Source organism: Scyliorhinus torazame, chromosome 14 (assembly GCF_047496885.1).
Source record: "Scyliorhinus torazame isolate Kashiwa2021f chromosome 14, sScyTor2.1, whole genome shotgun sequence".
NCBI classification, from domain to species: domain Eukaryota; kingdom Metazoa; phylum Chordata; class Chondrichthyes; order Carcharhiniformes; family Scyliorhinidae; genus Scyliorhinus; species Scyliorhinus torazame.
Window position 1 is genome coordinate 17,152,987 of NC_092720.1, and position 26,222 is coordinate 17,179,208.

Genomic DNA, 26,222 nt, shown 5'->3' on the forward strand with positions numbered 1-26,222 from the left:
TCTAAATGGGGAAATGGTTAGGAAAACAGAAGCACAAAGGGACTTGGGTGTCCTTGTTCACAATTCTCTTAAGGTTAACTTGAGGGGCTGTTTAGCACAGGGCTAAATCGCTGGCTTTGAAAGCAGCCCAAGGCAGCCCAGTAGCATGGTTCAATTCCTGTAACAGCCTCCCTGAATAGGTGCCGGAACGTGGCGACTAGGGGCTTTTCACAGTAACATCATATGAAGCCTACTTGTGACAATAAGCGATTTTCATTTCAGGTTCAGTCTGCAGTTATGAAGGCAAATGTAATGTTAGCATTCATGTCAAGAGGGCTAGAATACAAGACCAGGGATGTATTTTTGAGGCTTTATAAAGTTCTGGTCAGACCCTATTTGGCGTATTGTGAGCAGTTTTGGGCCCCGTATCTAAGGAAGGATGTGCTGGGCTTAGAAAGGGTCCAGAGGAGGTTCACAAGAACGATTCTTGGAATGAACAACTTGTCGTATGAGGAACGGTTCAGGACTCTGGGTCTGTACTCATTGGAGTTTAGAAGGATGAGGGGGGATCTTATTGAAACTTACAGGATACTGCGAGGCCTGGATAGAGTGGGCATGGAGGGGACGTTTCCACTTGCAGGAAATACTAGAACCAGACAATCTCAGACTAAAGGGACGATCCTATAAAACAGAGATAAGGAGAAATTTCTTCAGCCAGAGGATGGTGAATCTGTCTAACTCTGCCACAGAAGGCTGTGGAGGCCAAATCACTGAGTGTCTTTAAGACAGAGGTAGTTAGGTTATTGATAAATAAGGGGATTAGGGGTTATGGGGAGAAGGCAGGAGGATGGGGATGAGAAAAATAACATGGTATTGCCGGTCAGGATGCTGACGTGGCGGCTGCGGACTCAGTTGTGTGCGGTCGGATCTACGGGCGCACGGCCTCCACGGTCCGAGTCCACCATGGCGTCCGGCATGGCCGCTGGAGGCCGCCGCCGTGCGCATGCGCGGACTCAAAACCGGAAGTGCGGGGTCCATATCCGCAGCTAAAGCTGCGTGAAGCACTCCGGGTCTCTGCTAGCCCCCTGCAGGGCATTAAATTCGCTTTTTTTTGTTGGAGAAACACGGGCGTGCAGCGCCAGGGTTTTTACCCAGCGTAGGGACATAGCCCCATTTTGGGATAATCCAGCCCACGATCTTGAACTTTGTGTTTGTTAAATTAGATTCTCATGATATATAGGATATATATTTGGGCCTTCTGTAAAACTGAACAAGATTTCTTTGATTGTGACTTTATGTGACAATTTGAAACAGGTGATTCTGAATCATTTGCCAATTTTCCATCTCTTGCAGTGTTTTACCTCTCGTGATTTGCACAACTCCAAGATTCACTCAGTATCTTCAGAACAACAATTTTCATGATTCATGTTATTCTGCAACAGGTGATGCACTTGGCAGAATCCACAGGGTCAACAGATGTCTCGAACAAAAGGAGATTGGCAAAGGTAGTCCCCAGCTGTTGGGCCTGCATGCTCGATTAACCTATAACAAGCCTTCACGTGTACCCAAAGTAGAGCCCATTCTGCTTTTGAAGCTCTGTCTATTTTACATACTGTTCAGCCTCCTCTAAAGTTAAATCCTTCTTGGTTTGCAAAAGCTGTGACAGCATATCTTCCTGCATCACCATAACAATGCATGTTATAGAGAACTACAGCTGTAACTACTTGTTAGTGTTAGACGTTTTAGTTGCTGTGATATGAAGAGTCTAAAGTTCTGTTCCTTTTTCACAAACACACATTTATTTCATTCCTTGTGCCTTAGCACAAAACTCTAACTATACATCACTTGACAGAGGCCGCCTGAAGCCCCTTTACATATCAGTGTCAATTAATGGATACTTAACATAAATGAGACAACTAATTAACCCATTACTTAACAGTCTCCCCTTCCTTGGAGAAAAAAAAAAATTAGGTGAAAACAAAATTTCAAGAAACTCAAAAACACACACATGATTTCCCCCTCCATTTTTTTTTGTTTGGACGAGAAGAAAAAAAACAGTCACAGAAACAAGCGGCCTTTATTAACAATATCCAAAAGTTTCTGTGAACTCGCCCCTCTTTTCAGTTGATAGCTCCTGTCGACCCATTTAATTTTTGTTATTTCCCCTTTGTCCAACATCTACTTCAAACTTGCGATGTCTATCCGCAACCTCTTTTCATTGACACTTTTTGTAGAGTGCACATTTTCCCACAGGGATTTATTGTCAATGTGTCAGTCAATAGGTATATTACCCAAATCCCCTAATCCCAAAATTTCTGTCAATATCATACTTATATAAAAGGCCATATCCATCGCCTCGACAAGGCTTAACGTCTCAGCAGCCAAAGTGCTTTTTACCACTCTCCTTATTTTCTTTGTTTCCCACATAAGCGGGCAACATTTACCATTGTCCCCGAAAAGGAAAATTATAAAACCTCCTGCGCTTGAAACCCCATCACGTAAATTTGCGTAGGACGCATCACTATAAACTATGAGTTTCAAGTGCCTAAGGTCACCTAAAACCGGGAACTTCAAAACACACACCTGCATTTTTAGTTTGGCCAACGCTTTATTTGCTCTTATTTTGTCTTCCACTTTGGGATCATTCATTTTTGTACTCAACTCTAAGACATCAAAACTCACGTCCGGTCTAGTCTGTCTACCTAACCAGTTCAGTTGCCCAATTAAACTTCGCAGTTGCTCTTTTACTATCTTTGAAACCATTGCGACTTTTTGTGAAACTCAGCCACGACTAATTGCTATTGGGCTGATGCTTTCCAAATAAGATTGCTGACGTAAAGTTGACCCTAACTTAGTCTGTCAATTTCCAGTCCAATATATTTAAATGCACCGGAAGCCTGACTTCTAACCCTGAATTCTTTCCTCAAATCAGAGATTACAATAGCTTCAAAATCATTAGTCCCACCCCACAAAAGATCATCGACATGCATCATAAAAATGCCAGAAAGATTTCCTTTATAGTGCCAGTAAAACATTGCAGGATCTGCTTTCAGCTGGCAACAGCCTAACTTTAACAAAACTGACTACCAAAAAATACCAGACTCTAGATGCATCATTTAATCCATATACACATTTGTTCAACTTCCAGAGTACCCCTTCTGTGTTAGTTGCTTCTTTAGGAGGATGGGGAAAAATGTCTCTCTGGAGCTGATGCCCCAGCAAAAAGGCAGCTTTTATATCTATAGATTTGCATTCCCATGCCTTTGTGGCCAATAGAGCCAAGAAGATCTTTAAAATAACCTTTCCTGCTGTAGGTGAATCTACCCTTAAATCATGATCTTCTAAGTTTTCTTCAAATCCCCTTGCCACAAGCCTGGCCTTTACCTTATAAGTTCCATCCGGAAGAACCTTTTCCGTGCAAATCCATCTGTGGGATAGAGCTCAATGTCCCCTATCCGGTCCTTCCGTGTATACCCCAAATTCACTCCAATTATGCAATTCTTGCTGTTTAGCTTCTTTGATAACTTTTTCATCTAATTTATTTGAAGCCACCAAAATCTCACGTGCATGTGGCCTTCTACTCCTATTAGTATTTGTAGTCTTACTCATGTTCCGAGATCTTGATAAACTACGTCCCCTCTCCCGCCTGGTATCTCGTTCTGTACTGCTACTGCTTGATCTTTCCCTTCTGCTGTGAGATGTCCTTTCAATCGTTCTCGACCTTTTCATGCGAACCTGTTCACTATCCAATGTACTATCTGAACTGGCACTGTGTTTCTGTGCCCTCCGTTTTTGAACTCCGTTTTCCCAATCCATTGTCTTGACTCCTTCCCCTGAGTGCTGTACATTCAACCAATGTTTATACTTTCCAGTGGCCTTCCCTGCTCTACTAATAATAGTTGCATCCTTCCATTGACTAGACCCTTCAGGCAAGTATGTCTCTTTTGTACCAACTTTTGGCAGTTGCCCTTTCGGAAAAATGGCCTGTTCTAATTCATCAGAAGTGTTGTATTCCTCCATAGAAACCCTGTCTATATCAGTTAATTAGTCCTCATAGTTCTGTAACACATGCATACCAGATGACTCTGGTTCCTGAACTCAGTCAGGTTGATAGCTGAGGTGATATGTTGCATAGTATCATGCAGCTCATATGAGACCATTCGGCCCCTTTTCCCATTGCTGGCTCTGTGAAAGAACTATCAAGTTAGCCCCATTCCTTTGCTCTTTAACATTCGCTCTGCATTTTCTGTCGCCTTTTCCCTTTTTACCAACACCCAGGAGCTGAGGGAGGAATTAGCCAGGGTTCTGTATAATTACTTAATCTAAAGGAGAACATTCCATTCATCATTTTGATTGTTTTTTTTGTACTATTCAGCGATGTTTAAACATTTGTATAGTTGGTTCCAAAATCCCTTTTGCTCTTCCGGAGTTCCTCATTTCACATCATTTAGGAAATACACGATTTATCTCCCTTGAGTTCAACACTTAGAATCATAGAATTCCTACAGTGTGATGGAGGCCATTTGGCCCATCGAGTCTGCTCTCACCCTCTGAAAGAGCACCCGACCTAGGCCCACTCCACTGCTCTATCCCGTTACTCCATCTAACCTGCATGTCCCTGGACACCGAGGGGCAATTTATCATGGCCGATCCACCTAACCTGCACAACTTTGGACTATGGGAGGAAACTGGAGCACCCAGAGGAAACTCACATATATGTAGGGAGAATGTTCAAACTCCACACAGTCACCCGAGGTCAGAATCCAACCCGGGTCCCTGGCGCTGTGAGGGCAGCAGTGCTAACCAGTGTGCCACTGTGCCGCCCACTTCCCCTTGCCGAGTTCCGTTTTCCAGAGATTTTATCACTCACGGAATCTATTCATGTCCCATTGCAATGTCCTGCTCCAATCTACGTCACTAGGGCAGCACGGTAGCATTGTGGATAGCACAATTGCTTCACAGCTCCAGGGTCCCAGGTTCGATTCCAGCTTGGGTCACTGTCTGTGCGGAGTCTGCACATCCTCCCCGTGTGTGCGTGGGTTTCCTCCGGGTGCTCCGGTTTCCTCCCACAGTCCAAAGATGTGCAGGTTAGGTGGATTGGCCATGATAAATTGCCCTTAGTGTCCAAAATTGCCCTTAGTGTTGGGTTGGGTTACTGGGTTATGGGGATAGGATGGAGGTGTTGACCTTGGGTAGGGTGCTCTTTCCAAGAGCCGGTGCAGACTCAATGGGCCGAATGGCCTCCTTCTGCACTGTAAATTCTATGAAAACTTAATAATAATAATCTTTATTGTCACAAGTAGGCTTACATTCACACTGCAATGAGGTTACTATGAAAACCTCCAAGTCGCCACATTCTGACGCCTGTTCGGGTACACAGAGAGAGAATTCAGAATGTCCAGAATACCTTACAGCAAGTCTTTTGGGACTTGTGGGGGAAACCAGAGCACCCGGAGGAAACCCACTCAGACACAGGAAGAAAGTGCAGACTCCGCACAGACAGTGACCCAAGTGGGAATCGAACCTGCGACTCTGGCGCTGTGAAGCAACAGTGCTAACCACTGTGCTGCCCGTGGAATTGGAATCAGTGTCCCTCCTAATTTATGACCTTCTGCAAACTTGAATATCTGGCTCTCTGTGCCTTCATCCAAGTTATTCCTAAATACCTTGAAAAACGAAGACCCCAGAATAGATCCACCACAACACTAGTTATCACACTAGGTATCAATCAGGGGACCCGCCCTTCTCCCTCCTCTCCGTCCATCCCTCCCCAACCTATCAAGAAGATTTATTCCTTTTAAATCCCACTACTTCCTCTTTGCCAAAATATTTTTTCATACATTTCTCCTGTTGATTTATTTTAGCTTTATTTTTTTAATTCCTGTAGGGGCTGGCTTAGCACAGTGGGCTAAATAGGTGGCGTGTAATGCAGAATAATGCCAGCAGCGCAGGTTCAATTCCCGTACCAGCCTCCCCGAACAGGCGCTGGAATGTGACGACTAGGGGCTTTTCACAGTAACTCCATTGAAGCCTACTTGTGAGAAGAAGCGATTATTATTATTGTGAAAATCAATACAAAGAAGTGGATTAATAAATCTGTTCAATAACTAAGTTAATAATAAATTAATAAATTTTTATTGTTTGGCCTGTATCAGCCTAAATTGGCTATCATCATCCTGAGCATCTTCCTATTAGTTTTCCTCTTTTTATAAAACCTTTCACTATTTTACTTTATTTGTACAATGTTATTTTTTATAATTGCATTTCAAGCCTTAATATTTTTTTGCTTTCTTGTTCTTTTCTATCTTTTTCCCAGTGCACCTCTTCTTTTCCATTTGGGAAACCACTCCTTCAGTTTTAACCCACACTTTATTGTTTATATTCTGCGGGGTTACTTGACTGAACAGGTAGAAATATTTCCCTTAAGCTGTGTGCATTAATATTGTTCTAAACATTTCCCTGAAAACTTCCCCGTGTTTTTCTCGCTTCACCTGTTAACAGTCCAGCTCCAGTTCGGTGTGTTCAGTTACAGCCTCTTCCTTTTAAATGAGCCTGATATAAATGTTAAACTGGCGTCTGTGAATGATCTTTTCCCCCAACTTAATGTCAAATTCCAATCCTGTTATGGTAAAGGTTTGCCCGATGAACACACAGTCAAATTATCAATCCTATATATTTTTCTGATTACCGAATTATCAAATGGTTACAGCACAGAGGGAGGTCATTCGTTGCTTTTGGTCTGTGCTGACTCTCTGCAAGAACGATTCTCATTATGTCACTCTGCCGCCTTTCCCCATTGCCTTTAACAATATTAATTTTCAGACACACTCCAATTTCACCTTTCCATTATCCAGTACGGTTCAAACTCATCAGTGGTGAAGAAAATCTTCACCGGGTGAGGAGACCCCCCCAACAAACAGGAAGAATTCGAAATATTAGCTTAATCTTACCTTACTGTGTAACCTGAGCGAATAGACTCTTAGCTCACTCTGATGTTCGTAAGCTTCAACTGAATGAAAGTGTTGTCACAAAACCGAATGCAATTCCAATAAATGCCAAATATTGCGGAAGTGGCAGATGTGAGATTGATCCAAAAAGAGATGCAAAATACCAGCAGGTCTGGCAAATACCTGCTGATTATCTACTGATCCCAAACCCATTGTAAAGTTTCCCCTGAGGCTCAATTTTCTATTGAAGATGATTTCCTCATTCAAGAATATTTTGGACTTGGGCAATGTGATTGAAACATCCGTGGAATGATGAGCACAGCAACAGGTTGGTCTTGTTTTTGGACGCCACGCCTGTCTTTACCGATCAATGCTTTGTTCGACAAGCAAAGCTTCTTCCCGTCAGGCAGATAAAAATGAACATTTGAATACCAGGATATGAAATCTGAGGCATCAAAGTCAACTGTCCCCCAACCACTTCACGTTCAGGGGAGAAACTCAACAAAATCCAGCGACATGGAAACAGAGGCAGATTCATTCTAACCAATCAGGAGAGTGGGCAATAAAGTGGCAGATGAAACACAATGTGGAAAAGTGTGAGGTTATGCACTTTGGAAGGAGGAATTTAAACATAGACTATTTTCTAAATGGGGAAATGGTTCGGAAAACAGAAGCACAAAGGGACTTGGGCATCCTTGTTCACAATTCTCTTAAGGTTAACTTGAGGGGCTGGTTTAGCACAGAGCTAAATTGCTGGCTTTGAAAGTAGCCCAAGGCAGGCCAGCAGCACAGTTCAATTCCTGTAACAGCCTCCCTGAATAGGTGCCGGAACGTGGCGACTAGGGGCTTTTCACAGTAACATCATATGAAGCCTACTTGTGACAATAAGTGATTTTCATTCATTTTCATTTCAGGTTCAGTCTGCAGTCATGAAGGCAAATGCAATGTTAGCATTCATGTCAAGAGGGCTAGAATACAAGACCAGGGATGTATTTTTGAGGCTTTATAAAGTTCTGGTCAGACCCCATTTGGAGTATTGTGAGCAGTTTTGGGCCCCGTATCTAAGGAAGGATGTGCTGGGCTTAGAAAGGGTCCAGAGGAGGTTCACAAGAACGATTCTTGGAATGAACAACTTGTCGTATGAGGAACGGTTCAGGACTCTGGGTCTGTACTCATTGGAGTTTAGAAGGATGAGGGGGGATCTTATTGAAACTTACAGGATACTGCGAGGCCTGGATAGAGTGGGCATGGAGGGGACGTTTCCACTTGCAGGAAATACTAGAACCAGACAATCTCAGGCTAAAGGGACGATCCTATAAAACAGAGATAAGGAGAAATGTCTTCAGCCAGAGGATGGTGAATCTGTCTAACTCTGCCACAGAAGGCTGTGGAGGCCAAATCATTGAGTGTCTTTAAGACAGAGGTAGTTAGGTTATTGATAAATAAGGGGATTAGGGGTTATGGGGAGAAGGCAGGAGGAGGGGGATGAGAAAAATAACATGGTATTGCCGGTCAGGATGCTGACGTGGCGGCTGCGGACTCAGTTGTGTGCGGTCGGATCTATGGGCGCACGGCCTCCACGGTCCGAGTCCACCATGGCGTCCGGCATGGCCGCTGGAGGCCGCCGCCGTGCGCATGCGCGGACTCAAAACCGGAAGTGCGGGGTCCATATCCGCAGCTAAAGCTGCGTGAAGCACTCCGGGTCTCTGCTAGCCCCCTGCAGGGCATTAAATTAGCTTTTTTTTGTTGGAGAAACACGGGCGTGCAGCGCCAGGGTTTTTACCCGGCGTAGGGACATAGCCCCATTTTGGGATAATCCAGCCCACGATCTTGAACTTTGTGTTTGTTAAATTAGATTCTCATGATATATAGGATATATATTTGGGCCTTCTGTAAAACTGAACAAGATTTCTTTGATTGTGACTTTATGTGACAATTTGAAACAGGTGATTCTGAATCATTTGCCAATGTTCCATCTCTTGCAGTGTTTTACCTCTCGTGATTTGCACAACTCCAAGATTCACTCAGTATCTTCAGAACAACAATTTTCATGATTCATGTTATTCTGCAACAGGTGATGCACTTGGCAGAATCCACAGGGTCAACAGATGTCTCGAAGAAAAGGAGATTGGCAAAGGTAGTCCCCAGCTGTTGGGCCTGCATGCTGGATTAACCTATAACAAGCCTTCACGTGTACCCAAAGTAGAGCCCATTCTGCTTTTGAAGCTCTGTCTATTTTACATACTGTTCAGCCTCCTCTAAAGTTAAATCCTTCTTGGTTTGCAAAAGCTGTGACAGCATATCTTCCTGCATCACCATAACAATGCATGTTATAGAGAACTACAGCTGTAACTACTTGTTAGTGTTAGACGTTTTAGTTGCTGTGATATGAAGAGTCTAAAGTTCTGTTCCTTTTTCGCAAACACACATTTATTTCATTCCTTGTGCCTTAGCACAAAACTCTAACTATACATCACTTGACAGAGGCCGCCTGAAGCCCCTTTACATATCTGTGTCAATTAATGGATACTTAACATAAATGAGACAACTTAATTAACCCATTACTTAACAGTCTCCCCTTCCTTGGAGAAAAAAAAAAATTAGGTGAAAACAAAATTTCAAGAAACTCAAAAACACACACATGATTTCCCCCTCCATTTTTTTTTGTTTGGACGAGAAGAAAAAAAACAGTCACAGAAACAAGCGGCCTTTATTAACAATATCCAAAAGTTTCTGTGAACTCGCCCCTCTTTTCAGTTGATAGCTCCTGTCGACCCATTTAATTTTTGTTATTTCCCCTTTGTCCAACATCTGCTTCAAACTTGCGATGTCTATCCGCAACCTCTTTTCATTGACACTTTTTGTAGAGTGCACATTTTCCCACAGGGATTTATTGTCAATGTGTCAGTCAATAGGTATATTACCCAAATCCCCTAATCCCAAAATTTCTGTCAATATCATACTTATATAAAAGGCCATATCCATCGCCTCGACAAGGCTTAACGTCTCAGCAGCCGAAGTGCTTTTTACCACTCTCCTTATTTTCTTTGTTTCCCACATAAGCGGGCAACATTTACCATTGTCCCCGAAAAGGAAAATTATAAAACCTCCTGCGCTTGAAACCCCATCACGTAAATTTGCGTAGGACGCATCACTATAAACTATGAGTTTCAAGTGCCTAAGGTCACCTAAAACCGGGAACTTCAAAACACACACCTGCATTTTTAGTTTGGCCAACGCTTTATTTGCTCTTATTTTGTCTTCCACTTTGGGATCATTCATTTTTGTACTCAACTCTAAGACATCAAAACTCACGTCCGGTCTAGTCTGTCTACCTAACCAGTTCAGTTGCCCAATTAAACTTCGCAGTTGCTCTTTTACTATCTTTGAAACCATTGCGACTTTTTGTGAAACTCAGCCACGACTAATTGCTATTGGGCTGATGCTTTCCAAATAAGATTGCTGACGTAAAGTTGCCCCTAACTTAGTCTGTCAATTTCCAGTCCAATATATTTAAATGCACCGGAAGCCTGACTTCCAACCCTGAATTCTTTCCTCAAATCAGAGATTACAATAGCTTCAAAATCACTAGTCCCACCCCACAAAAGATCATCGACATGCATCATAAAAATGCCAGAAAGATTTCCTTTATAGTGCCAGTAAAACATTGCAGGATTTGCTTTCAGCTGGCAACAGCCTAACTTTAACAAAACTGACTACCAAAAAATACCAGACTCTAGATGCATCATTTAATCCATATTCACATTTGTTCAACTTCCAGAGTACCCCTTCTGTGTTAGTTGCTTCTTTAGGAGGATGGAGAAAAATGTCTCTCTGGAGCTGATGCCCCAGCAAAAAGGCAGCTTTTATATCTATAGATTTGCATTCCCATGCCTTTGTGGCCAATAGAGCCAAGAAGATCTTTAAAATAACCTTTCCTGCTGTAGGTGAATCTACCCTTAAATCATGATCTTCTAAGTTTTCTTCAAATCCCCTTGCCACAAGCCTGGCCTTTACCTTATAAGTTCCATCCGGAAGAACCTTTTCCGTGCAAATCCATCTGTGGGATAGAGCTCATTGTCCCCTATCCGGTCCTTCCGTGTATACCCCAAATTCACTCCAATTATGCAATTCTTGCTGTTTAGCTTCTTTGATAACTTTTTCATCTAATTTATTTGAAGCCACCAAAATCTCACGTGCATGTGGCCTTCTACTCCTATTAGTATTTGTAGTCTTACTCATGTTCCGAGATCTTGATAAACTACGTCCCCTCTCCCGCCTGGTATCTCGTTCTGTACTGCTACTGCTTGATCTTTCCCTTCTGCTGTGGGATGTCCTTTCAATCGTTCTAAACCTTTTCCTGCGAACCTGTTCACTATCCAATGTACTATCTGAACTGGCACTGTGTTTCTGTGCCCTCCGTTTTTGAACTCCGTTTTCCCAATCCATTGTCTTGACTCCTTCCCCTGAGTGCTGTACATTCAACCAATGTTTATACTTTCCAGTGGCCTTCCCTGCTCTACTAATAATAGTTGCATCCTTCCATTGACTAGACCCTTCAGGCAAGTATGTCTCTTTTGTACCAACTTTTGGCAGTTGCCCTTTTGGTAAAATGGCCTGTTCTAATTCATCAGAAGTGTTGTATTCCTCCATAGAAACCCTGTCTATGTCAGTTAATTGGTCCTCATAGTTCTGTAACACATGCATACCAGATGACTCTGGTTCCTGAACTCAGTCAGGTTGATAGCTGAGGTGATATGTTGCATAGTATCATGCAGCTCATATGAGACCATTCGGCCCCTTTTCCCATTGCTGGCTCTGTGAAAGAACTATCAAGTTAGCCCCATTCCTTTGCTCTTTAACATTCGCTCTGCATTTTCTATCGCCTTTTCCCTTTTTACCAACACCCAGGAGCTGAGGGAGGAATTAGCCAGGGTTCTGTATAATTGCTTAATCTAAAGGAGAACATTCCATTCATCATTTTGATTGTTTTTTTTGTACTATTCAGCGATGTTTAAACATTTGTATAGTTGGTTCCAAAATCCCTTTTGCTCTTCCGGAGTTCCTCATTTCTCATCATTTAGGAAATACACGATTTATCTCCCTTGAGTTCAACACTTAGAATCATAGAATTCCTACAGTGTGATGGAGGCCATTTGGCCCATCGAGTCTGCTCTCACCCTCTGAAAGAGCAGCCGACCTAGGCCCACTCCACTGCTCTATCCCGTTACTCCATCTAACCTGCATGTCCCTGGACACCGAGGGGCAATTTATCATGGCCGATCCACCTAACCTGCACAACTTTGGACTATGGGAGGAAACTGGAGCACCCAGAGGAAACTCACATATATGTAGGGAGAATGTTCAAACTCCACACAGTCACCCGAGGTCAGAATCCAACCCGGGTCCCTGGCGCTGTGAGGGCAGCAGTGCTAACCAGTGTGCCACTGTGCCGCCCACTTCCCCTTGCCGAGTTCCGTTTCCCAGAGATTTTCTCACTCACGGAATCTATTCATGTCCCATTGCAATGTCCTGCTCCAATCTACGTCACTAGGGCAGCACGGTAGCATTGTGGATAGCACAATTTTTTCACAGCTCCAGGGTCCCAGGTTCGATTCCGGCTTGGGTCACTGTCTGTGCGGAATCTGCACATCCTCCCCGTGTGTGCGTGGGTTTCCTCCGGGTGCTCAGGTTTCCTCCCACAGTCCAAAGATGTGCAAGTTAGGTGGAATAGGCATGGCAAATTGCCCTTAGTGTACAAAATTGCCCTTAGTGTTGGGTTGGATTACTGGGTTATGGGGATAGGATGGAGGTGTTGACCTTGGGTAGGGTGCTCTTTCCAAGAGCCGGTGCAGACTCAATGGGCCGAATGGCCTCCTTCTGCACTGTAAATTCTATGAAAACTTAATAATAATAATCTTTATTGTCACAAGTAGGCTTACATTCACACTGCAATGAGGTTACTATGAAAACCTCCAAGTCGCCACATTCTGACGCCTGTTCAGGTACACAGAGAGAGAATTCAGAATGTCCAGAATACCTTACAGCAAGTCTTTTGGGACTTGTGGGGGAAACCAGAGCACCCGGAGGAAACCCACTCAGACACAGGAAGAAAGTGCAGACTCCGCACAGACAGTGACCCAAGTGGGAATCGAACCTGCGACTCTGGCGCTGTGAAGCAACAGTGCTAACCACTGTGCTGCCCGTGCAATTGGAATCAGTGTCCCTCCTAATTTATGACCTTCTGCAAACTTGAATATCGGCTCTCTGTGACTTCATCCAAGTTATTCCTAAATACCTTGAAAAACGAAGACACCAGAATAGATCCACCACAACACTAGTTATCACACTAGGTATCAATCAGGGGACCCGCCCTTCTCCCTCCTCTCCGTCCATCCCTCCCCAACCTATCAAGAAGATTTATTCCTTTTAAATCCCACTACTTCCTCTTTGCCAAAATATTTTTTCATACATTTCTCCCGTTGATTTATTTTAGCTTTATTTTTTTTATTCCTGTAGGGGCTGGCTTAGCACAGTGGGCTAAATAGGTGGCTTGTAATGCAGAATAATGCCAGCAGCGCAGGTTCAATTCCCGTACCAGCCTTCCCGAACAGGCGCTGGAATGTGACGACTAGGGGCTTTTCACAGTAACTCCATTGAAGCCTACTTGTGACAATAAGTGATTATTATTATTGTGAAAATCAATACAAAGAAGTGGATTAATAAATCTGTTCAATAACTAAGTTAATAATAAATTAATAATTTTTTATTGTTTGGCCTGTATCAGCCTAAATTGGCTATCATCATCCTGAGCATCTTCCTTTTAGTTTTCCTCTTTTTATAAAACCTTTCATTATTTTACTTTATTTGTACAATGTTATTTTTTATAATTGCATTTCAAGCCTTAATATTTTTTTGCTTTCTTGTTCTTTTCTATCTTTTTCCCAGTGCACCTCTTCTTTTCCATTTGGGAAACCACTCCTTCAGTTTTAACCCACACTTTATTGTTTATATTCTGCGGGGTTACTTGACTGAACAGGTAGAAATATTTCCCTTAAGCTGTGTGCATTAATATTGTTCTAAACATTTCCCTGAAAACTTCCCCGTGTTTTTCTCGCTTCACCTGTTAACAGTCCAGCTCCAGTTCGGTGTGTTCAGTTACAGCCTCTTCCTTTTAAATGAGCCTGATATAAATGTTAAACTGGCGTCTGTGAATGATCTTTTCCCCCAACTTAATGTCAAATTCCAATCCTGTTATGGTAAAGGTTTGCCCGATGAACACACAGTCAAATTATCAATCCTATATATTTTTCTGATTACCGAATTATCGAATGGTTACAGCACAGAGGGAGGTCATTCGTTGCTTTTGGTCTGTGCTGACTCTCTGCAAGAACGATTCTCATTATGTCACTCTGCCGCCTTTCCCCATTGCCTTTAACAATATTAATTTTCAGACACACTCCAATTTCACCTTTCCATTATCCAGTACGGTTCAAACTCATCAGTGGTGAAGAAAATCTTCACCGGGTGAGGAGACCCCCCCAACAAACAGGAAGAATTCGAAATATTAGCTTAATCTTACCTTACTGTGTAACCTGAGCGAATAGACTCTTAGCTCACTCTGGTGTTCGTTAGCTTCAACTGAATGAAAGTGTTGTCACAAAACCGAATGCAATTCCAATAAATGCCAAATATTGCGGAAGTGGCAGATGTGAGATTGATCCAAAAAGAGATGCAAAATACCAGCAGGTCTGGGAAATACCTGCTGATTATCTGCTGATCCCAAACCCATTGTAAAATTTCCCCTGAGGCTCAATTTTCTATTGAAGATGATTTCCTCATTCAAGAATATTTTGGACTTGGGCAATGTGATTGAAACATCCGTGGAATGATGAGCACAGCAACAGGTTGGTCTTGTTTTTGGACGCCACGCCTGTCTTTACCGATCAATGCTTTGTTCGACAAGCAAAGCTTCTTCCCGTCAGGCAGATAAAAATGAACATTTGAATACCAGGATATGAAATCTGAGGCATCAAAGTCAACTGTCCCCCAACCACTTCACGTTCAGGGGAGAAACTCAACAAAATCCAGCGACATGGAAACAGAGGCAGATTCATTCTAACCAATCAGGAGAGTGGGCAATGAAGTGGCAGATGAAACACAATGTGGAAAAGTGTGAGGTTATGCACTTTGGAAGGAGGAATTTAAACATAGACTATTTTCTAAATGGGGAAATGGTTCGGAAAACAGAAGCACAAAGGGACTTGGGCATCCTTGTTCACAATTCTCTTAAGGTTAACTTGAGGGGCTGGTTTAGCACAGAGCTAAATTGCTGGCTTTGAAAGTAGCCCAAGGCAGGCCAGCAGCACAGTTCAATTCCTGTAACAGCCTCCCTGAATAGGTGCCGGAACGTGGCGACTAGGGGCTTTTCACAGTAACTTCATTTGAAGCCTACTTGTGACAATAAGTGATTTTCATTCATTTTCATTTCAGGTTCAGTCTGCAATCATGAAGGCAAATGCAATGTTAGCATTCATGTCAAGAGGGCTAGAATACAAGACCAGGGATGTATTTTTGAGGTTTTATAAAGTTCTGGTCAGACCCCATTTGGAGTATTGTGAGCAGTTTTGGGCCCCGTATCTAAGGAAAGATGTGCTGGCCTTGGAAAGGGTCCAGAGGAGGTTCACAAGAACGATTCCTGGAATGAACAACTTGTCGTATGAGGAACGGTTCAGGACTCTGGGTCTGTACTCATTGGAGTTTAGAAGGATGAGGGGGGATCTTATTGAAACTTACAGGATACTGCGAGGCCTGGATAGAGTGGGCATGGAGGGGACGTTTCCACTTGCAGGAAATACTAGAACCAGACAATCTCAGACTAAAGGGACGATCCTATAAAACAGAGATAAGGAGAAATGTCTTCAGCCAGAGGATGGTGAATCTGTCTAACTCTGCCACAGAAGGCTGTGGAGGCCAAACCACTGAGTGTCTTTAAGACAGAGGTAGTTAGGTTATTGATAAATAAGGGGATTAGGGGTTATGGGGAGAAGGCAGGAGGATGGGGATGAGAAAAATAACATGGTATTGCCGGTCAGGATGCTGACATGGCGGCTGCGGACTCAGTTGTGTGCGGTCGGATCTATGGGCGCACGGCCTCCACGGTCCGAGTCCACCATGGCGTCCGGCACGGCCGCTGGAGGCCGCCGCCGTGCGCATGCGCGGACTCAAAACCGTAAGTTCGGGGTCCATATCCGCAGCTAAAGCTGCGTGAAGCACTCCAGGTCTCTGCTAGCCCCCTGCAGGGCATTAAATTAGCTTTTTTTTGTTGGAGAAACACGGGCGTGCAGCGCCAGGGTTTTTACCCGGCGTAGGGACATAGCCCCATTTTGGGATAATCCAGCCCACGATCTTGAACTTTGTGTTTGTTAAATTAGATTCTCATGATATATAGGATATATATTTGGGCCTTCTGTAAAACTGAACAAGATTTCTTTGATTGTGACTTTATGTGACAATTTGAAACAGGTGATTCTGAATCATTTGCCAATGTTCCATCTCTTGCAGTGTTTTACCTCTCGTGATTTGCACAACTCCAAGATTCACTCAGTATCTTCAGAACAACAATTTTCATGATTCATGTTATTCTGCAACAGGTGATGCACTTGGCAGAATCCACATGGTCAACAGATGTCTCGAAGAAAAGGAGATTGGCAAAGGTAGTCCCCAGCTGTTGGGCCTGCATGCTGAATTAACCTATAACAAGCCTTCACGTGTACCCAAAGTAGAGCCCATTCTGCTTTTGAAGCTCTGTCTATTTTACATACTGTTCAGCCTCCTCTAAAGTTAAATCCTTCTTGGTTTGCAAAAGCTGTGACAGCATATCTTCCTGCATCACCATAACAATGCATATTATAGAGAACTACAGCTGTAACTACTTGTTAGTGTTAGACGTTTTAGTTGCTGTGATATGAAGAGTCTAAAGTTCTGTTCCTTTTTCGCAAACACACATTTATTTCATTCCTTGTGCCTTACCACAAAACTCTAACTATACATCACTTGACAGAGGCCGCCTGAAGCCCCTTTACATATCTGTGTCAATTAATGGATACTTAACATAAATGAGACAACTAATTAACCCATTACTTAACAGTCTCCCCTTCCTTGGAGAAAAAAAATAATTAGGTGAAAACAAAATTTCAAGAAACTCAAAAACACACACATGATTTCCCCCTCCATTTTTTTTTGTTTGGACGAGAAGAAAAAAAACAGTCACAGAAACAAGCGGCCTTTATTAACAATATCCAAAAGTTTCTGTGAACTCGCCCCTCTTTTCAGTTGATAGCTCCTGTCGACCCATTTAATTTTTGTTATTACCCCTTTGTCCAACATCTGCTTCAAACTTGCGATGTCTATCCGCAACCTCTTTTCATTGACACTTTTTGTAGAGTGCACATTTTCCCACAGGGATTTATTGTCAATGTGACAGTCAATAGGTATATTACCCAAATCCCCTAATCCCAAAATTTCTGTCAATATCATACTTATATAAAAGGCCATATCCATCGCCTCGACAAGGCTTAATGTCTCAGCAGCCAAAGTGCTTTTTACCACTCTCCTTATTTTCTTTGTTTCCCACATAAGCGGGCAACATTTACCATTGTCCCCGAAAAGGAAAATTATAAAACCTCCTGCGCTTGAAACCCCATCACGTAAATTTGCGTAGGACGCATCACTATAAACTATGAGTTTCAAGTGCCTAAGGTCACCTAAAACCGGGAACTTCAAAACACACACCTGCATTTTTAGTTTGGCCAACGCTTTATTTGCTCTTATTTTGTCTTCCACTTTGGGATCATTCATTTTTGTACTCAACTCTAAGACATCAAAACTCACGTCCGGTCTAGTCTGTCTACCTAACCAGTTCAGTTGCCCAATTAAACTTCGCAGTTGCTCTTTTACTATCTTTGAAACCATTGCGACTTTTTGTGAAACTCAGCCACGACTAATTGCTATTGGGCTGATGCTTTCCAAATAAGATTGCTGACGTAAAGTTGCCCCTAACTTAGTCTGTCAATTTCCAGTCCAATATATTTAAATGCACCGGAAGCCTGACTTCCAACCCTGAATTCTTTCCTCAAATCAGAGATTACAATAGCTTCAAAATCACTAGTCCCACCCCACAAAAGATCATCGACATGCATCATAAAAATGCCAGAAAGATTTCCTTTATAGTGCCAGTAAAACATTGCAGGATCTGCTTTCAACTGGCAACAGCCTAACTTTAACAAAACTGACCTTACCAAAAAATACCAGACTCTAGATGCATCATTTAATCCATATACACATTTGTTCAACTTCCAGAGTACCCCTTCTGTGTTAGTTGCTTCTTTAGGAGGATGGAGAAAAATGTCTCTCTGGAGCTGATGCCCCAGCAAAAAGGCAGCTTTTATATCTATAGATTTGCATTCCCATGCCTTTGTGGCCAATAGAGCCAAGAAGATCTTTAAAATAACCTTTCCTGCTGTAGGTGAATCTACCCTTAAATCATGATCTTCTAAGTTTTCTTCAAATCCCCTTGCCACAAGCCTGGCCTTTACCTTATAAGTTCCATCCGGAAGAACCTTTTCCGTGCAAATCCATCTGTGGGATAGAGCTCATTGTCCCCTATCCGGTCCTTCCGTGTATACCCCAAATTCACTCCAATTATGCAATTCTTGCTGTTTAGCTTCTTTGCTAACTTTTTCATCTAATTTATTTGAAGCCACCAAAATCTCACGTGCATGTGGCCTTCTACTCCTATTAGTATTTGTAGTCTTACTCATGTTCCGAGATCTTGATAAACTACGTCCCCTCTCCCGCCTGGTATCTCGTTCTGTACTGCTACTGCTTGATCTTTCCCTTCTGCTGTGAGATGTCCTTTCAATCGTTCTCGACCTTTTCATGCGAACCTGTTCACTATCCAATGTACTATCTGAACTGGCACTGTGTTTCTGTGCCCTCCGTTTTTGAACTCCGTTTTCCCAATCCATTGTCTTGACTCCTTCCCCTGAGTGCTGTACCTTCAACCAATGTTTATACTTTCCAGTGGCCTTCCCTGCTCTACTAATAATAGTTGCATCCTTCCATTGACTAGACCCTTCAGGCAAGTATGTCACTTTTGTACCAACTTTTGGCAGTTGCCCTTTCGGAAAAATGGCCTGTTCTAATTCATCAGAAGTGTTGTATTCCTCCATAGAAACCCTGTCTATATCAGTTAATTGGTCCTCATAGTTCTGTAACACATGCATACCAGATGACTCTGGTTCCTCGTCATGTCTGTCTGCTCTGTCTAAATTTGAAAATTTATAATCTGGACCCATTATCCTTGATGAATGTACCCTAACAGTTTGATTACCATGTTGCAAAATAATTGTTTTGCCATCTATGCCTATGATCTTCCCTGAGCTTTTCCATTCATTAGAATTGTCTCTCTTATAGTATCCCATGCCTCCTTGCTGAAAAACAGCATCTGATGGCTGTACGTTATGTCTTAAAGCTCTGCGAATTCTTTCAGAGTCTTCTGCGTCCAAAAAGCTTTTCTACTGCTATGTAATGCATTTAAATGTTCAGCAAAACCAGAGCTAATTGTAGTCCCCTCCCAAGCTGGAGGCTGGTCATCCAAAATGGACGGAATTTTAGGATTTCTGCCAAACACTAATTGATAAGGACTATAGCCCCCAAACATCTGCAATGAATTCTTTGCATGTACTGCCCATGCTAAAGCTGAATTTAGCCTGCTATTTTGTCGATCTGCCAAAATTTTCCGAAGCATGTCATCGATGACAGCATGATTTCTTTCACAGACACCATTACTAATGGGCTTTCTGCAGCCGCATTCATAACTCTGGTATTCATGTTTTCACACATATCCCTAAACTCATCATTAGCAAATTCTCCCCCATTGTCCGTAAGGAATTTTGCCGGTGGACCCATTCCTTCCCTATCCATTTTTCCACGATTTGATCCAGAATTAATCTCTTTTCTTTACTTCGTTCAATCGTTGATTGACTAAATTTGGTTGCTAAATCTACAAAATAAATATATTATTTGCTTTATCCCAGATCTTAAGGTCCTTGGCCATAATGTCGTTAAAATCCCTGGCCAAAGGTAGGGTTACTATCGGTCGTGCTGGTGTCCTTCTGTACTTCCTACAAACTTCACTGCGGTCACTAACCTGTTCTATCAGTTTAGTATAGTTGTCATCCCTTACCCCTGCATCCTTTAATACATTTTTCAGCCTCCGAGGAGATGGATGTGCAAAATGCCTATGCAGTTTTAATACCACAAGCTTTTTATCAGCTAAAGTCTCATTTTCAACTGGCATTAACACATCCTTAACCACTCTACTTGAAAAATTATTTGTCAGTAATGGAATACAATAATGTCCCGACTGTGTATATTGTAAGTCCACCGTCTTTCCAAAAACTGTTGCCTTATCCTGTTCCATATCCAGTTTCATGTGTGCTTTCTTCATCGACGGTCTGCTCAGAAGCAAAGGTATCTCACTTGATACAACATCCGTGCTAATGAAATGATTCACTCCGGCAATATTGCAAGGGATCACCACTCTTTTCAGCGACTTCAGAGTATTATCATCCCCAAACCTGAAACTTGTGGAACTTTCAAATTCCTTAACCTTGTTACGATTTTCAGCATTCAAAGAGTCCAGGTAACATTTTAACCAGTCAATTCCACACACAGTAGATGTGCAGCCACTGTCCAATACAGCACAGTTGAAGGATTCTGCAACCAACACCCTCATTACCAGCGTAAAACTGCTTGTCAATAGGACAATGCCTTCTTTCTGGTCACTATCTTTTTCCTCTTCTGACTCTTCCGTGTCATGTGTCGCTTCAAACACTCTATCATAACGAGTTGGACAGTTGAAAGCATAATGGTATTGAGAGTCACATCGAAAACATCGATTTATCATGCCCCGTGCATTTCTGGGGTTCATCTTCCTATTGTAGGTTCTAACTGAGTTTCTGTCTTCATAATTTCCTTGTCTCGGTCTCCTTCTATAGTTTTGAGCCCTGTTCGTAGCCATACGAATTTGCCATCCTGTTAGTAGTGTATCTTCCATATTCTGCCTTATTGCAGGCTGACCTATTTGGGTGATCATAGCCATCGGAATCGAATGTTTCCCCAGAAACATTTGTAAAGCTTTTGTCATCTGTTCGAATAAGGTATCCTTATCAGTAAACTGAACTCCTGTCAAAACCAGGAGCCTATCCATGTTGCTCACTCTAGCACAGTCAAGAAATTTAAAGGCCAACACAGACTGTAGAAATTCCAGGTTGTGTTTCTGCAGCCTTTTATATAGTCTGCCAAATTCCATTATATAGTCTTCCATGGAGATTTCCTCCATTTTCCGGAACTTATCAAAATCCGACCATGCTTCAAACGCACTTAACAAGTCATCTTTCTTATAAATCTTATCCATGTAATGTAATAAAGTCTCCAGACCTTCCTCTGAGTCTAACTCTTCCAATTCCAGCTCAGAAAGCACTTTGTTTTGGATTTTACTGCCATATGGTAGAAAAAGAGTCAATGCCATACCTTGTTTTCTCTTTCCCAAAGCAGTTACCTTAGTCCACATAACTACTGCACTTCTCCATTGGTCGTACGATTCCCTTTCAGAAAATAAGGGAGGATAGTCATATGCAGCCATCTTTATCCTCGGTTCAGCCATATATCCCTTTTTTTTTCTTTTCTCACTCACTCCTTGGTTTGATCTGGAAAAGTTGTATCTTTCAACCCTTCACATTTACACAGCAACCACCCTCTGCTACCAATTGTTAGAAGTTTTAGTTGCTGTGATATGAAGAGTCTAAAGTTCTGTTCCTTTTTCACAAACACACATTTATTTCATTCCAACAGCCTTTGCACAAAACTCTAACTATACATCACCTGACAGAGGCCACCTGAAGCCCCTTTACATATCAGTGTCAATTCATGGATACTTAACATAAATGAGACAACTAATTGCAATGTCTCTTAACCCATTACTTAACAGTTAGCATGTATGAAGAGAATTGTAAACCTACTCCCTTTTTTGAAACTATTCCATTGAGGCATCATCCTTGGATGATTACTCTCCCTTAAGGTTGAGAAAGACAGGCTTTGCAGACACTGAAGAACTGATCTAACTCTCACCAAAGGAAATAAACCACCTGACAACATTAACTTTCTCCAGGAAATCTTTTTAACAGGTTTTCAGATGGATTGGGCTACATTCATGACCTTTTGTAATTTCCTGCCGTCTTGGGCAGAGCAGGATCCATACCAAGCTGTGATACAACCAGAAAAATTGCTTTCTATGGTGCATCTGTAGAAGTTGGTGAGTGTCGTAGGTGACATGCCAAATTTCCTTAGTCTTCTGAATAAGTAGAGTCGTTGGTGGGCTTTCTTAACTATAGTGTCGTCATGGGGGGACCAGGACAGGTTGTTGGTGATCTGTATACCTAAAAACTTGAAGCTCTCGACCCTTTCTACTTTGTTCCCATTGATGTAGACAGGGGCATGTTCTCCACTATGCTTCCTGAAGTCGATGACAATCTCCATCGTTTTGTTGACATTGAGGGAGAGATTATTGTCGTCGCACCAGTTCACCATAGATAGATACTCTATCTCATTCCTGTACTTTGTCTCGTCATTGTTTGAAATCCGACCCACTACTGTGGTGTCATCAGCAAATTTGAAAATCGAGTTGGAGGGAAATTTGGCCACACAGTCATAGGTGTATAAGGAGTATAGTAGGGGGCTGAGGACATAGCCTTGTGGGGCGCCAGTGTTGAGGATGATCGTGGAGGAGGTGTTGTTGCCTATCTTTACTGATTGTGGCCTGTGGGTTAGAAAGTTCAGGATCCAGTCTCAGAGGGAGGAGCCGAGCCCAAGGCCATGGAGATTGGAGATGTGTTTCGTAGGAATGATGGTGTTGAAGGCTGAGCTGTAGTCAATAAATAGGAGTCTGACATAGGTGTCTTTGTTATCTAGGTGTTCCAGGGTGAGAGTGCAGGGCCATGGCGATGGTGTCTGCCGTGACCTGTTGCAGCGGTCGTCGAACTGTAGTGGATCAAGGCAATCGGAGGCTGGAGTTGATTCGTGCCATGACTAATCTTTGGAAGCACTTCCTGATGATGGATGTCAGAGACACTGGACGATAGTCATTAAGGCACGCTGCTTGACTTTTTTTTGGTACAGGGATGATGGTCGTCTTCTTGAAGCAGATAGGGATCTCAGATTGTTGTAAAGAGAGGTTAAAGATGTCTGCGAATACCCCCGCCAGCTGATCCATGCAAGACCTGAGTGCTCGTCCGGGTACCCCATCCGGGCCAGTGACTTTCCGAGAGTTGACCTTCGAGAAGGCAGCTCTGACGTCTGCAGTGGTGATCTCAGATACAAGTTCATCCGAGGCGTCTGGGGTGGAGGGCTTGCTCTCATTGACCTCTTGTTCATGCACAAAGCGGGCATAGAATGCCTTGCACTCATCAGGGAGGGGTGCATTAGAGCCGGTGATTTTACATGCCTTCATCTTGAGCCCGTTATGTCTTGCAGACATTGCCATAGTCGGCGGGGGTCCTTGTGGCTAGCCTGGGACTCGAGCTTGGTCCGGTACTGTCTTTTGGTATCTTTAATGGATCTCCTTAGATCATATCTGGCTTTCTTGTCGCGGTCAGGGTCGCCTGACTTGAACACCTCAGACCGAGACTTCAGCAAGCAGTGGATATCCCTGTTCATCCAGGGTTTCCGGTTGGGAAACACGCGGATTTGCTTCTTTGGCACACAGTCTTCTACACACTTACTAATGAAGTTAGTTACTGTAGTGGCGTACTCGTTCAGGCTGGTCGCAGAGTTTTTAAATACTGACCAGTCCACTGACTCTAAGCAGTCCCGTAGGAGATCATCTGATTCCTCAGACCAACAATGCACAACTTTCTTTGACGGATTCTCCTGCCTCAGGTTTTGCTTATAGGCCGGGAGCAGGAGCACAGCCTTGTGGTCAGATTTGCCAAAGTGTGGGCGGGCGATAGAGCGGTTGGCATGTTTGATATTTGTGTAGCAGTGGTCCAGGTTGTTTGGGCCTCTGGTGGAACAGGTGACGTGTTGGTGGTAACTTGGTAGGACGCTCTTGAGCTTGGCCTGATTGAAGTCCCCAGCTACAATGAACAAGGCCTCGGGATGTTTCGTTTCAAGGCTATTTGTGGTGGTGAATATTTCATCCAGTGCGATTTTCACATTCACATGGGGTGGGATGTAAACTGCCGTCAGGATAACGGAGCTGAACTCCCGCGGAAGGTAGTAGGGGCGGCATTTTAGCGCCAGGTATTCTAGGTCCGGCGGGCAGAAACTCGCCAGTGTTGCTACTTTAGGCACCAGGAGGTGTTGATTAGGAGGCAGACCCCACCTCCCCTTGCCTTGCCTGAGTTCGCCGTATGGTCCATTCGGTGAATTGAGAAGCCCTCTGGTTGTAAGGCACAGTCCGGTGAAGCAGGAGTGAGCCATGTCTCCGTGAAGCAGAGCACACAGCAGTCCCTTAGGTCTCTTTGAAAAGTGAGTCTGGCTTTAAGTTCATCTAGTTTGTTTTCTGGAGATTGGACATTAGCTGGGAGTAAGCTGGGCAGAGGGGCTTTGGGGACGCGTTGTTTCACTCTCCCCTGCAGACCTGCACGTTTTCCACGCTTCCTGGAGCGACGGCTTCTTTTCGAGCCTGGGAGACGGTGAGAGTATGCAGTGTTAAGGGAATAGTTGTGTCCAATGAGGTTATTCACTCTGGTCGGTGTGGGGATGGAGGATTTGTTGCCTTGCTTGCGGTTCCTGCGTCGGTCGGTGGGTCTGCGCGGTCGAGCGTACCGGGTCGCAGTCGGGCTGCGGTTTGTCTTCACAGGTCGGTGGATGTCCAGACCACGCTCCGGCGTGGATGGGGTGAAGGCCGGTGACGTCTCTGGGATCGCGGTTGCGGATGAGGCGATGGCCGGGTCCGTGTGTTGGGGTCCACAGGGTCCTTTCCAAATCTCGGTCTTCCTTCAGAGGACGGAGGATCTCTAGACCGGCAAGTAAATTTAAAAGAGCAGTGTTAGTGATAGTTAGGCTGTGAGAGTTGATCTTTAGGAGTGTGGGGTGACTCTAGAGGGGTGGAGTGAAGGCAGAGCTTGGGGTCTGTAGGGGGTCGCAGCTCTCCAGGTCAGAGGGGTTGGGAGCTGGGGGGGGGGGGGGGGGGAGAGGGGGAGAGGGCTCCAGCTGCTGCGATGGAGAGCAGCAGAGTGGAGGTCCCCGCTTCTGCAGTGTTTTCCAGGTCTCTGGGAGCTTGTAGAGTGAAGGCCCTGGCTTCTAGGGCATTTTCCTAGTCTCTGGTAGCCGCTGTAGGGGAATCTCCAGGCCGAGGACTGCAGGTCCGGTAGCTGCTCACATGTGGTCAGCGGGTCGGGGTCGATTTCAGGTCGTCAGTTTCAGGTGTCTCCAGGGTCCTAAAGATCGCTAAATCTGTAAGTAATTGACTAAGAACATTGTTACAGAGTTTAAAAGAGTTAGAATGAAGTTTTCAAAGCATAGAACGAGAGTAAAAGAGGGTGGACACAGCTTGCAAGGAGTCGCCTCGCTCTGGCACCATCTTGGAAAAAAGGAGTTTTGGGAAATAAATTCTGTCAGTGAAGTTTGGGTAACCATCATATTTACCAATACGCTGCAGGTTGGTAATTAATGCAACAAGTAGCAGGATAATTAAGGCTGAAGTAAAACTACTGTACGTCAATCTTTTCTTCATTAGAGACTGAGTCCCATCATTGAGTGGCTTTTCTCCTTTTTGTTTAGTGTTAGCTTCCTTTATAGTGATTCGAAACAAACCTGTTGGACTTTAACTTGGTGTTGTGAGACTTCTTACTGTCCTTCATTGTTGTTTGCTATTTGTTTTGGTTGTGTTTATTTTTTGCGGCAGCAATTGTTGAAGCATTGGCAAAGACATAGAAACAAAGAAAAATACAACCAGGAGTTCATTTGGTCCTTTGGGCTGGATCCGCGATTGATTATGATCAAAGCTGATCATCCAACTCAATAGACTGTTCCCGCTTTTCATCCATAGCCTTTGAACCCCTTCATCCTCAATGCTATATCTTTAAAAAAAAAAAATTTAGAGTACCCAATTCATTTTTTCCAAATAAGGGGCAATTTAGTGTGGCCAATCCACCTATTCTGCACATCTTTAGGTTGTGGGGGCGAAACCCACGCAAACACGGGGAGAATGTGCAAACTCCACACGGA

General features: G+C 43.5%; 1 protein-coding gene across 1 annotated transcript in view; it reads right to left on the bottom strand.

Moving 5' to 3' along the window:
• LOC140389255 (membrane-spanning 4-domains subfamily A member 4A-like) overlaps positions 1-14,607 on the bottom strand; it is a 54,656-nt gene extending 40,049 nt beyond the window's left edge. Inside the window, exon 1 of the mRNA XM_072473435.1 lies at positions 14,509-14,607. The gene's annotated coding sequence lies outside the window, so the exon portion shown is untranslated. The remainder of the gene's footprint in view (positions 1-14,508) is intronic.
• Between the last annotated feature and the right edge of the window lie 11,615 nt (positions 14,608-26,222).